This window comes from Ailuropoda melanoleuca, chromosome 7 (genome assembly GCF_002007445.2).
Source record: "Ailuropoda melanoleuca isolate Jingjing chromosome 7, ASM200744v2, whole genome shotgun sequence".
NCBI classification, from domain to species: domain Eukaryota; kingdom Metazoa; phylum Chordata; class Mammalia; order Carnivora; family Ursidae; genus Ailuropoda; species Ailuropoda melanoleuca.
In genome coordinates, this window is record NC_048224.1 from 111,015,342 (window position 1) to 111,027,247 (window position 11,906).

The following is an 11,906-nucleotide window of genomic DNA, read 5'->3' on the forward strand; positions in this document are numbered from 1 at the left end:
GAGTTCAGCTCTGGAAGCCATGCTGTTAACCACTACAATATATTGCCTTTTGTTACAAAAATTTCTTGGGAAAAATATCATGGATGAAGAGTCTGAGATATAATACAGGATGACAGCAAAAAAAAAAAAGTGTATATGTGAGTAATTAAATATTGATTTTGTAAAATAATAAACATGTCTTACAGGATTAAAAATTGCAACTTTAGCAATAGATATAAGCAGGGACTTATTATAGTGAATGTACTCTAAATTTCTTGTGTCATTTGAGAAAAGGGCAAAGCTATTAACTGTAGACTTTGATTTGTAAGTATGCATGTTAACATTTCCAGGGTAACCATTATAAGACAGCAGTAGAATGTATCACTTCCAGGTTAATAGAGGGAGAAGTATGGAATTAGGAAAAGAATAATACAAAGGAAGACAAGAAAGGAGGAAGAAAAATATGAAAAAGGTAGAACATACAGAAAACATGATATAAAACAACAGGAAAAAAATCCAAATATATCTATAATTACAAAAAGAATAAATGGACTAAATAATCCAGTTAAAAAATACAAAGACTATGTATACATTAAAGACGTTTATTAGCATCTAATTTACATATCATTAATTCATCTCTTTTGAGTGTTCAGTTCAATGAGTTTTAGTAAATTTACAGAGTTGTGCAAACATTGCCACAATCCAGTTTTGGAGTACTTCTTTTTTTTAAGATTTTATTTTTTGTAATCTCCCCACCCAATGTGGGGCTCAAACTCACAGCCGGAGATCAAGAACTGCATGCTCTACCAACTGAGCTAGTCAGAATGCCTGGAGTACTTCTGTCATGACAAAACAACAAAACACAAAAACTCCTTGAGCAGGCCTGTGATTAATCCCCAACCCTACCTCCAGCCCTCAGCAACCAATGATCTGTTTTCTATCAATATAGTTGTGTCTATATAGTTGTGACCACATACTAAGCCGTAATGTAAGTCTTAACAACCTTTCAAGGGACTGGAAGATATAAATCATTTTCTCTAATCATAATGCAATTAAGTTTAAATTCAATATAGGGGTGCCTGGGTGGCACAGCGGTTAAGCGTCTGCCTTCGGCTCAGGGCGTGATCCCAGCGTTATGGGATCGAGCCCCACATCAGGCTCCTCTGCTATGAGCCTGCTTCTTCCTCTCCCAACTCCCCCTGCTTGTGTTCCCTCTCTCGCTGGCTGTCTCTATCTCTGTCAAATAAGTAAATAAAATCTTTAAAAAAAAAATAATAAAAATAATAAATTCAATATAAAAAACATAATTAGAAAAGCCTGAAATGTTTGGAAATAAAAATTCCTTCAAGTAACTTTTGAGTCACAGAAGAAATTGTCATAAAAATTATAAAACATTTAGAACCAACTGATAACAGAAACAGCATACATCAAAATTTGTAGGATGTAGCTAAAACAGTACTTAGAAATGTGTAGAATTTTCTATGGCTGGCTCTCTATCACTTGGATTATGCTGTTTGATAAGACATATCATGTAACTGTGATTAAAGTGTGTTTGAAGAGTAAATAAACAGTAAATAAAACAGGAGATCAACGTGGTGATTTCTAAGGTGGCCTTCAGATACAATTTAATTATCCTATCTTTATACACTTCAGAAATTTCTAGGGGCAAGATCTAAGGGCTAGTAATAATATCCTCAAATAACCCCTGTTACAAACAAGACAACAGACCTAAAATGGAGTACTTATGCTAAGCCCCACATCACTAAAATGAGATTTACTTACTTGGGCTGCTCTGACCCGCTGTCTAGGCAGAATGGCAAATGCTTGCTTTCCCCTTCCATTCCCTTGTGGGTGGCACAAAGGATGCCACTGTGTTACAGGCTCCACGTGTAGGCCAATGAGTCCACCACATGCATTGGGCCAGACCACCAGGGAGAAAACCCACCCGAGACTGGGACCAAGGCTCCAGCACAGAGAGCGGCTCATGCCAGCACCCTCTCTGTGTTCCTGCATCCTCAGCACACTTTCAAGGCCTTGAGTCAAACTACCTGTCACTAGACACACCTGAGGAACCCCGGTGCTGGCTAGTGTGTTTTGGGGATCCCCAAGACCACACACACATTCAGGGATCACTAGAAGAACTCAGGGGACTCAGCACAGAGTTTACTCATGGTTAAGGTTTATTACAGTGAAAGGATAGATGACAGGATCAACTAGAGGAAAAGCCACTGGCAGAGTCTGAAGGCTTCTGACACCCCTTCCCACCAGTCAGGAGACACACAAGTGTGCTCCTCTCTCCAGGAGTGAAAAATTCATTTAAGTATGTACACTCTTTCTCCCCTGGGGAGAGACTTAGCATCCAAGGTTTTTAATAGTGTCTGGTCATGTAGGTCCCCTCTGCCCAGCAATGATCATAATCATAATCATAATCCCAAACTCAAAGAAGGAAAGCAGGTGTTCGGCATAATTGTCTGCTGAACAAGTATGTCTGCACAGTCTTGGCAGAGCGAACTACTTTTATCAGTCAGGGAGTGGGTTAAATGCCAAGCTCCCAGAGGCCAGCCAAGGACGAACCTCATGAATAGGCCTTAATAAAGACAGCAGCTTGAGGCCTGCTATATTCTTTCCTGCACAACGCTTCCCATCCTGAAATGCCTTTCTTTCCTCTTTGTGTGGTTTTGTAGGGTACAGAGATGCAGCACAGAAAAACTGGGCTTCGCCTCCACTCCAGGAACGGTCTCTGCTCTGTAGCACCGGGAGCTCTACAAGCTGTGTGTTCTATCACAGTATTAACTAAAACGGATGGCCCCAGCAGCTTAAAGCTGTCACAGACCAAAGAGCGGTAACGATTTTAACCCAGGCACTAAAAATGAGAATAGGTGACTTTATTATTTTTTTTTAAAGATTTTATTTATTTATTTGAGAGAAAAAGAGTGAGCCAGAGAGAGCACACAGGGTAAGGGGCAGTAGAAGCAGGCCCTCTGCTGAGCAGGGAGCCCAATTTGGGGCTCAATCCCGGGACTCTGGGATTATGACCCAAGCTGAAGGCAGATGCTCAACCGACTGAGCCACCCAGGCGCCCCGAGACTATGTGACTTTAAAGGGTATTTTCATATATTATATTTTATAACAACTTTGCTCAGAAGCCTTTATCTAAAAAAGATATCACAGTCAGATAAACCCTCTACATCCCCACCTTAAGGTCTGTAAGAGCTTATGTAAGGGAATCTCTTTGGAGACGCTCTGTAAATGGTCGGCTTTTATTTTCAACAAATTTCTATCAAGGGCTTCATATGCCAGAGGGTGTTCCTGGTGCAGGTGATCAAGCGGTCAATGAAACAGACAAAAACCTCTTACAATCATGAGTTTATAATCCCTAAGCTGTGAGCGAGAGACAAGGAAAGTGTTCTGTACCGACTCGGGGCCAGCTGTGAGTCCTCACACGTCCCCCCCACCTCCCCCCACCCCCGGTGAGAATGTGAACCTTCCAAAGGTGGAACTCATCCTTTCTGGTTCTTCCTGGGCCTAAGCAGAACCTGTGACAACAGAAGCTTTTTTTGGCGCTGGAGAAACGCAGCACAAAGCAAAGTTCCAGGGAACTGAAGGGAGGGGCAAGGTCACCATTAAATCTGCGGCTTCTCCTTCAGCAGAGGGGTACACCTGTGCGCATGTGCATGTGTGTCATCTCTTTCCATCCCCATGAAATCTACCTGCAATGTTGCAGGTTTTTATCACTCCGTGAGATTGTTTTACTCTCCCTCTCTTCCCCTACTCTGTATTAAAAAAAAAAAAAAAGTATAGGGACAGTTCATAGCAAGTGAAACACTCCAAAATAGATTAGCGTTCCACAGGCTTCTCTGGCTCCTGCTAAACCCTGGGTGCCCAGCCACGGACAGCTGTAGAGGACACCAAAAGAATGTATGACACACAGTAACTTTTAAAAGTGTCACGCTTTATCTGAGTCATAAAGAACAGAAAACCTTCACAGAAATCACAAAGATTAGTTTAGTCATCTAGTTCAGTTGTAAATGCAGAAATCAACATCCAGATGTCATCATCTCACTTAAATTCTCCCTACTTTCTGTTGTCATTCTTGGTAAAGACAATTCAACCCCCTGAGTTACAGTTGGTGTCCTTATAGGAGCCAACCTGGAGGTTCAGGAAAAAGCCTTTGGAACAGCCCAACACCCATCTGTTTGAAATATGGCATGAGAGTCATTTCTGACTTTAAAAAATGAAAGATAGAAGTGAAAATGTGCTTGTCTAGAAACCATGTATTTCTGAATAATTCAGTGACCCTTATTTAATCTTTGAGTCAGGATCACACTGAAAGCACCTCTCCGTGAGTGATAAAGTGTGTACCTCATTTGGTTGGAGCTGTTTTTACTTGAACAAGTTCTTCTAAATATTATAACTAAAGCAACACTTTTCAAATCCCTTCAAAAGCCTCCCCTGCCCTCTGGCCTATTCCTCCACACAGCTCTCGCGGAGGGGCCGCCTCTGGGCCATTCTGTTAGCAGCATCCCGGCAGGACCCCCTCCCGGCAGCCGCGCACAGCCGGGCTTCTCTACGGCAGCAGCACCAGCAGCATCATCGAACCTCTCAGAAGAGAGGATACCTGGGTGGAAGAAAATGTTTCTTAGGCAATCGACAGCCTGACTGTGAAGAGGGTTAAAATGATCAGCTTCTCAAATGCTGCAGTATCTGGAACAAAAGCCCACAGGCACTGCGCACGGAAGAAATCTGTTCCAACATAAGGCTTCATTTAAATATTCACTTAGTAAGAGAAATGAAGGCTGGATGTACTCAGATCAATAGGAAATAATTAAAGCAAGGATACTTTGATCCATACAGCTGAATGAGATCATACAAGAGAACTGCTATACTGAAATTTGTCTCTCACGGAGTAAGCCAAATGTATTTCGAAAGAATATGTTTTCCCTATGATTCAAAGCCAGCTGGTCTCATCATCTGAAAGCACCATCCTTTACCATGTCCACCCTCACCCCCGTGCCAATTAATAACTTGTTAAGCTACCAGGAAAGCAGTCACATACATATTCATTTGGAGGAAGGAAAACGGGAAAATGCCATAGAACCCACTTACCAGGCAGTAAGCTTCTCATCCTTTTCTCCCCCTCCATCCACAGGATTATCCTGACCCACTGTGACTTCACAGCAGGAACGTGTCTGCTGCCAGAAATTCAACTGAAAGAGTCCTTTACAGAACTGTTCACGGGGCAGTTCTGGGCCACCCCAAAATCACCTACAAAGAGAGGAAACTCAGGATTATTTGAGACAGCTGACAAGAACCTATGGACAATTACTTCTTAAGCAAAGAATGAAGGCAGATGAGAACAATAACCCACAATTAGAATGGGAAAATAACATTCCTTTAAGTCTTCTGGGGTTGGCAATGATTTAATTAATTCATTAACTTCGTTTTTAAAAGTCAGAATAGCCACCTGTATTTGTCAAAGCTGCTCAGAGATCCTTTTGGAAAAGGCTCTTGTCAAATGCTGAAATACAAACCCAATCAATCCTTAGGGAGTTTACATGGCTTCAGTGTAGCCCTTGTAGAAAGTGGATTTTACAGACATAAAGGATTTATCTTAACCAAATAATAATAATAATAAACATTTTGCATTAACAGTAAAATTCTGAAGACACAAGGTGGGATACCCATCATGATAAAAATTTTTGCTAAATATTTCAAGTGTGGGAGAAAGTAGAAATATATTTTTTAAAGAGCATTTGAGATAACTTCATTCCTCCTAAAAACAAAATTGGATCTTTATGTACTAGAATAAAAGTTTTTTTTAAAATCACTGTAATTTTTTTATTGATTTACAAAGTAACACCATTTTAGAAGTGAAAACTAATTTTAACATCAGACCTCAAGGGCAATAATCTTTACAAAGTTGTCTCAGGGCATACCTATTTGCAGTGGAAGAAAAAAAAAGAATAAATCTACAAGACACCAGCAGCTCAAATAAAATTAATCTCCCTTACATCCCCCCGCCATGTTTTGTAAAGAGATATTTAAATTTATGTTGGATATATAGTATGTAGCAAGTCTCCAGAAATGTGCCCGACATCCATGCCTCCTGGTATCCGTTCCCTTTTGTAGACTCTTCTCTTTGAATCTAATCTCCCTTTTGATCAATGGAGAATGTGGCAGAGGTGACACTAAGGGACATCTGTGGCTAGCGCATAAGAGGAAAGCCTGGGTCTCTTGGAATGTTGTTCTAAGGGATGCCAGCTCTCATGTGAGAAGCTCAAACACCCTGGGGTCTATAGGTTACGAGGAAGCTCAAGATTGCCACAGGGCATAATGGCCAGATGGCTGTGCAGCCACTTCTCAGCTGTTACAGCCAGTCCCAGCTCAGGCACCAGACCCCGGCGTGCAAACGACATGGTGGTGTCTTCCAGCCCAGCCACGCCTTCAGATGGCTGCAGCTTGCCAGGGAGATCTCAAGCGAAGCTCAGGCTAAGCCCAGTAACCAACACAACCCGGAAAGATAATAAATTATTGTTGAAGAAGCTAAATTTTGGTGATGCTTGTTACCCAGCAATAGATATCTGGAATACTTTGTCTGTAAAATAGCAGTAAGCAACCTGTCCAGATAGACATGTAAGTATCCACAGCAACACACTCCTTATCTAAAACAATGATTTCTGATTCCCACTGTAGGACATCTCCAAACCACCTTCAAAGATTTCAAGAATATTGTGAACATTTAAAATAATCTTAAAATAGGGGCACCTGGGTGGCTCAGTCAGTTAAGCATTCATCTTTGGCTCGGGTAATGATCCCAGGACCCTGCGATGGAGCCCTGATTCGGGCTCCCTGCTCAGCAGGGGCCCTGCTTCTCCCTCTCCCTCGTGCTCTCTCTTGCTCTCTCTCTCTCTCAAATAAATATTTTAAAAAATAATCTTAAAATAAAGGTGCCTGGGTGGTGCAGTCACTTAAGCATCCATCCGACTCTTGATTTTGGCTCATGATCTCAGGGTAATGAGATCAAGCCCTGTGTCAGGCTCATGCTCAGGGAGGAGTCTGCTTGAGATTCTCTCTCTCCCTCTCCCTCTGCCCCTCCCCTGGCTTGTGGGTGCGCACAGGCACATGTACTCTCTCTCTCAAGAAAGAAAATCTTAAAAAATAATAATCTTAAAATAAAACTGATTTTAAGTGTTTAAACAAACTAAACAAACTAAAACTGTTTAGTTTGAAAAAGATCAATACATAACACACAGTTCCTTATGAGGTGATTAAATAAAAAGTAAAAAACATCTAAGACAATTATACTTTAAATCATTCATTTATTTTAAAAGGTGGAGTCACCTATCTATAAAGTGATTCCTGCACTGAAAGGATCCAGAAACAAGTAACCCCCCACTGTGATTTCCAGAGTCTCAAGGCCTCAAAATGTGGGCTACATGCCACCTGTCACCTGGGAGCTGGATCAGAACCTGCCCTGTAACAAGATCTCCAGGTGATTCACGCGCCTATTACGCTTAGAGACGTGCCTTTATAGAGCAGTGGTTCCCAAACTTGTCTGCCTATGAGAATCATCTAGGAATCTTAAAAATTCCAAAATCCAGGCCATAGGGACACAGGCAGGCGTCGTTTAAAGCCCACCAGGTGATTCCAGGTGCAGCCAAGCCTGGGAACCGCTGGTCACTCTTGATGGAGCGCTGGTTCTCAAACTTGGCCGCACACTGGGAGAACCTGCGGGGCATCAGGAAGCACCACCATCTGTTTCCACCCCCGGAGAGTCTGATGCGACTGGTCTCAGGTGTGACCCAGGCACTGAGACCTTTTAAAGGCTTCCCAAGGGACTTTCATGTGCAGCAAAGTTGGAGAACCGTGACCTGGAGCCTGGCACAGAGGCTTCAAAATGGTAACTGAGTCTGCAGAGTCTGCACCGCTCTTTCTGGAAAGGGGTTTAAAGTCAGTGAACATTAATTAAAATGAACAGTTGGCCTCACAGCTTTCAGCTAACTCACCGGTATAACGACAGCTTCTAGCTTGCTGGAGTTCAGGTCTGCCAAATCTTGTGTGTCCCTATGGGCTCTCCTGGCACTTTCCTCCAGCACAGTTCTCTTCTCTTCTGCTGGGCTCTCTTTCAAGTGATTAACAATGTACATCTGCTCAGCATTAGGAGCAAATAGCTTCACCTTCAAAAATAGAAATAAAAACAAATGATGTCATTGCCTCTATGAAAATAATCAAGCAAATCAATCTCAGAGCCTAAGCCAGGAAGGAAAGTCAGAAAACCACTAAGTAATTCCGTATGCCTTCAGGGCCAACACCAACTACAAATAGCAGCCACAAGGAAGAAACTGCAGGGTACTTCTTGGCGGGGGGGGGGGGGGGGGGGGGGAGCTATAAATTAGCTTCTAGAAAGAACAGAAAGAGGTTGGTTTCCAAATACATACATACACTTCTCTACTATCTATCTATCTACACACAGTGATGTATGTGTATGTGTGCATATATATGTACATATATATGTACATAGCCCTTGAACAACACAGCTCCAGGCAGTCGAAAACTACCAATACCCTACTGTTGACCTAAAGGCTTATTGGTAACGTGAACTGTTGATTAACACATACTTTGTATGTTACATATATTATATCTGTAGTCTTACATTGAAGTAAGCTAAGAGAAAAGAAAATATTAAGGAAATCATAAAAGAAAATACATTTACAGCATTGTATTGTATTTATATTTTAAAAAATTCTGTGTATAAGTGCACCCACAAAGTTCAAACCTGTGTTGTTCAAGGATCAACTATACATGCTTTTTAAGGAGATGGAGGAGAGGAACCAATTTTATTTATTTTTTAAGATTTTATTTGTCAGAGAAAGCGAGAGCACAAATCAAGGGGAGCAGCAGGCAGAGAGAGGAGCAGACTCCCCGCTGAGCAAGAAGCCCAATTCAGGACTCGATCCCAGAACCCTGGGGATCATGACCTGAGCCGAAGGCAGACACTCAACCAACTGAGCCATCCAGCCATCCTGAGAGGATCTGATTTTATAGATAGGAATACAGAGGGCTCAAAACCAGGGAAGAGTTGATTAAATCTATCTTTAAAGTCTTTCAAGAGCTGGGACTCTCAGGCCTGGCTGCATATTAGAATCACCCGGAGATGGTGAGGCCCAGTTACATGGGAACCTCTGGGGCTGAAACACTAGCTTGGGCACTGGTATGTCTTAAAATCTCCTGAGGGGATTTCATCATTTGTCAGGGTCAGCGACCATTGATCTAAAGCAAATGGGAAGTAAAATTCACAAACTCAGGGCTCTGAGTTAAAATCTCAGGGAGAGGGAGAAACCGACTCCCTGCTCAGCAGGGAACCTGACTCGGGGCTTTATCCCAGGACCCTGGGATCAGAGCCCGAGAGCAAAAGGCAGATGCTTAACTGACTGAGCCACCCAGGTGCCCCTAAAATCTCAGAGGTTTCAATGCCAAAACCCCAAAGTAGGCCATTTGGAAGCTCTTACTTGACCCACTTCCAGGCACCCAACACAACCAAGCTCTGGATTATCACTCCCCCAACACCCTCCGTCTGCCATCAGAAACAGTTCCTCTTTCCCCAAGCACTAGATCCTGGGGGTCTAGCAGGGGGAGTGACCTGGGGAGCCGTGAGGATTAGGAGGCAAGGAAGGAAGCTCAGGGTAGACATCTCTATACTGGGGCCCCTGGTGTCATACCTTCTTGACTGATTTCTACCCCACCCCAAAACTTGCAAGCCCACTTCTCCAGGAACTGGATAAGGCTGGTTTGAGTCAAATGTCCCTTGACTTTCTGAGACAGCATCATTAGGACTTGAAAGCATATGATCATGTTTTAGCCTCCTGTTATTAAACTTTGTATTTGATTAAAATACATATTAATATTCTACACATTCTCTCTTCCCTGTATTTTTGGTGGCTTGGTCTTTAAACAAGTAATTCTGGAAACAGATTGGCTTGCAGTTGCTTCATGAAATTAACCAGATCCACCTGCCCAAGGTGGAGGTGAAGATGAAAATTTAAATTTCTCCTAAACTCTACCCTACCCCAGAATCCTATAACTCTATTTTTTCCTTTGCTTGAGGAGATGCCATACAGTTCCACTGGTGGGCAACAGTGTAATGGCTGATAAACATGATCTTATCAGACTATAGTAATGTTCTCAGTGTTCTTAAGCTAACTGAGCAAGGACCCAAAGGAAACCAATTGGATTAAAATTCAATCTATGTTTTGATGGATCTTCAAGATTTAACAACCATGAACTAAAGAGAAGTCAGTACAATGAGGTAGCAAGCAACAAGAGTTTATAAGCATCTTTAGCCTGGGATGCTGGGCTCATAGCCAAAAGGAACAGAAGGCAGAACCAGACCAGAGCAGATGGGAGCTACTGAGAGGCTGAGTTAGGGCTAATATGAGGGACTGCTTTCTCACCATTAGAGCTCCCTGCACACAGAATGAAGAGACTGTAGTCCCAAGAGAGGAGATCCCCACCATGGACCGTGGTCAACCTGAAGCTTGTTTCTACAGCTCTGGGCAGTCCTGAGTAGGATGGGAAGCTCCCCTGTGGCCCTCTAGCATATGATCCCATTATTCGTCCATTGTTACTTTGGAGAGCTGTTCAGTGGTAAGCCATGCTCAAGTAAATACCCACCCGGAATCCTGGGGGTGCCTTTCAAATTGAACATTACATTTCAGCTGTCATAGCTAGGATGTGTTGCCCCCCTCCCCACCATGTGTGGGGTTTTTGGAGGTCCGTTTAGCCTTGGCGACTCTGAACTGAGTCATGGTATGCAGGAGAGTTACGACTGCATCCACTTAATCACTTAGATAAGGGGGTGTTAAAATGGTGCTCTGCCTGAATCTCCACAAAATTCCCTAACCTGGTGCAGCAAGTGGGCAAAGGGGAGAGAGGCTGGGGGTAGGGACTAATTCCCATCAGCCCTGAGAAGGCCCAGCAGGCCTGAGGAAGCCAGTGCCGCTCCCTCCATTCCCAGCACGGGTCATGTGGTCGCCTATGGCCACTGCAGCCACCTCACTTATTCCAATACGCTTACAAATACTGTGATGGTTCACAAGTGTTGTCGGTGAAGTGAAGGCAAGTTGCTCCCTCGTAAAACAGGTGACTATAAGTTATAACGCTTTTAATGTACTATAGACATAAGTCAGTATCTTTGAAGTATGGCAGGCCACAGATATCTCACCAGAAGCCGGGCGTGGATCCCCTTGTTTCTTGAGGTGAAGAGTCAAAGAAGGGTAATGTAGAATGTTCCCCACTGAAGTGGTAGATCCCAACAAGGAAGAACAATTGGGGGTAAGGGGTGGAGTGGATTAAAGAGCGTTTAAAGTGGTATCGTGGGCTGTATATTGTGCTGGCCATTGGCTTAGGTAGGGGGAGGACCAGTCACTCCTCCACCGTTGTTGCCCTCACTGCACCACCACCGCCAAGTAAAGATTCCTTCACTCATATGTTTGTTGTCACCTAGTCGGGACCCTGTGTGGCGGGGTGAGAGTTCCGTGCTAGAGAATCCAAAGGACGGGCCCAAAGCTGGATTTTTTTTGTTGTTGTTGGTTTGGTTTGGGTGGTAGTTGTTGAGCGGCGGTCAGAAAACAGCTCCAAAGAAGCGGTGAACTTTAAACTGAGAGGCGGCGCCAGAAGCACTGGGCATTCTGGGTCAGTTTCAGAAAAAGCAGGCTCCGAGGCCCGGATGGAGTGCTCCGACCCAAGCGCCTTCCCGGCCGGCAAAGTTTGAAAGCCGCCACCTTGCGGGCCGCTGCGGACAGGAAAAAGCTCCGCACGGAACGGCTCCGCTCCCTCCGCCTCAGGAGGTTCCGATCAGGGAGAGGGCGGGACCGACCGGACCCGAGTGGCCGGGTCTGGGGATGGCGCGGCGCGGGGGGCGTGGCTTC

The 11,906-nt window shown here is 43.8% G+C and overlaps 1 long non-coding RNA gene across 1 annotated transcript; it reads right to left on the reverse strand.

Annotated features, from left to right (window-relative positions):
* Positions 1 to 3,076: 3,076 nt before the first annotated feature.
* Positions 3,077 to 11,803, reverse strand: LOC105242120. The gene is made up of 4 exons (XR_002144613.2): positions 11,201 to 11,803; positions 7,986 to 8,156; positions 5,086 to 5,244; positions 3,077 to 4,597 (listed from the first exon to the last, which is right to left on the reverse strand). It is a non-coding gene; the product is annotated as an uncharacterized LOC105242120 (long non-coding RNA).
* Positions 11,804 to 11,906: the final 103 nt, after the last annotated feature.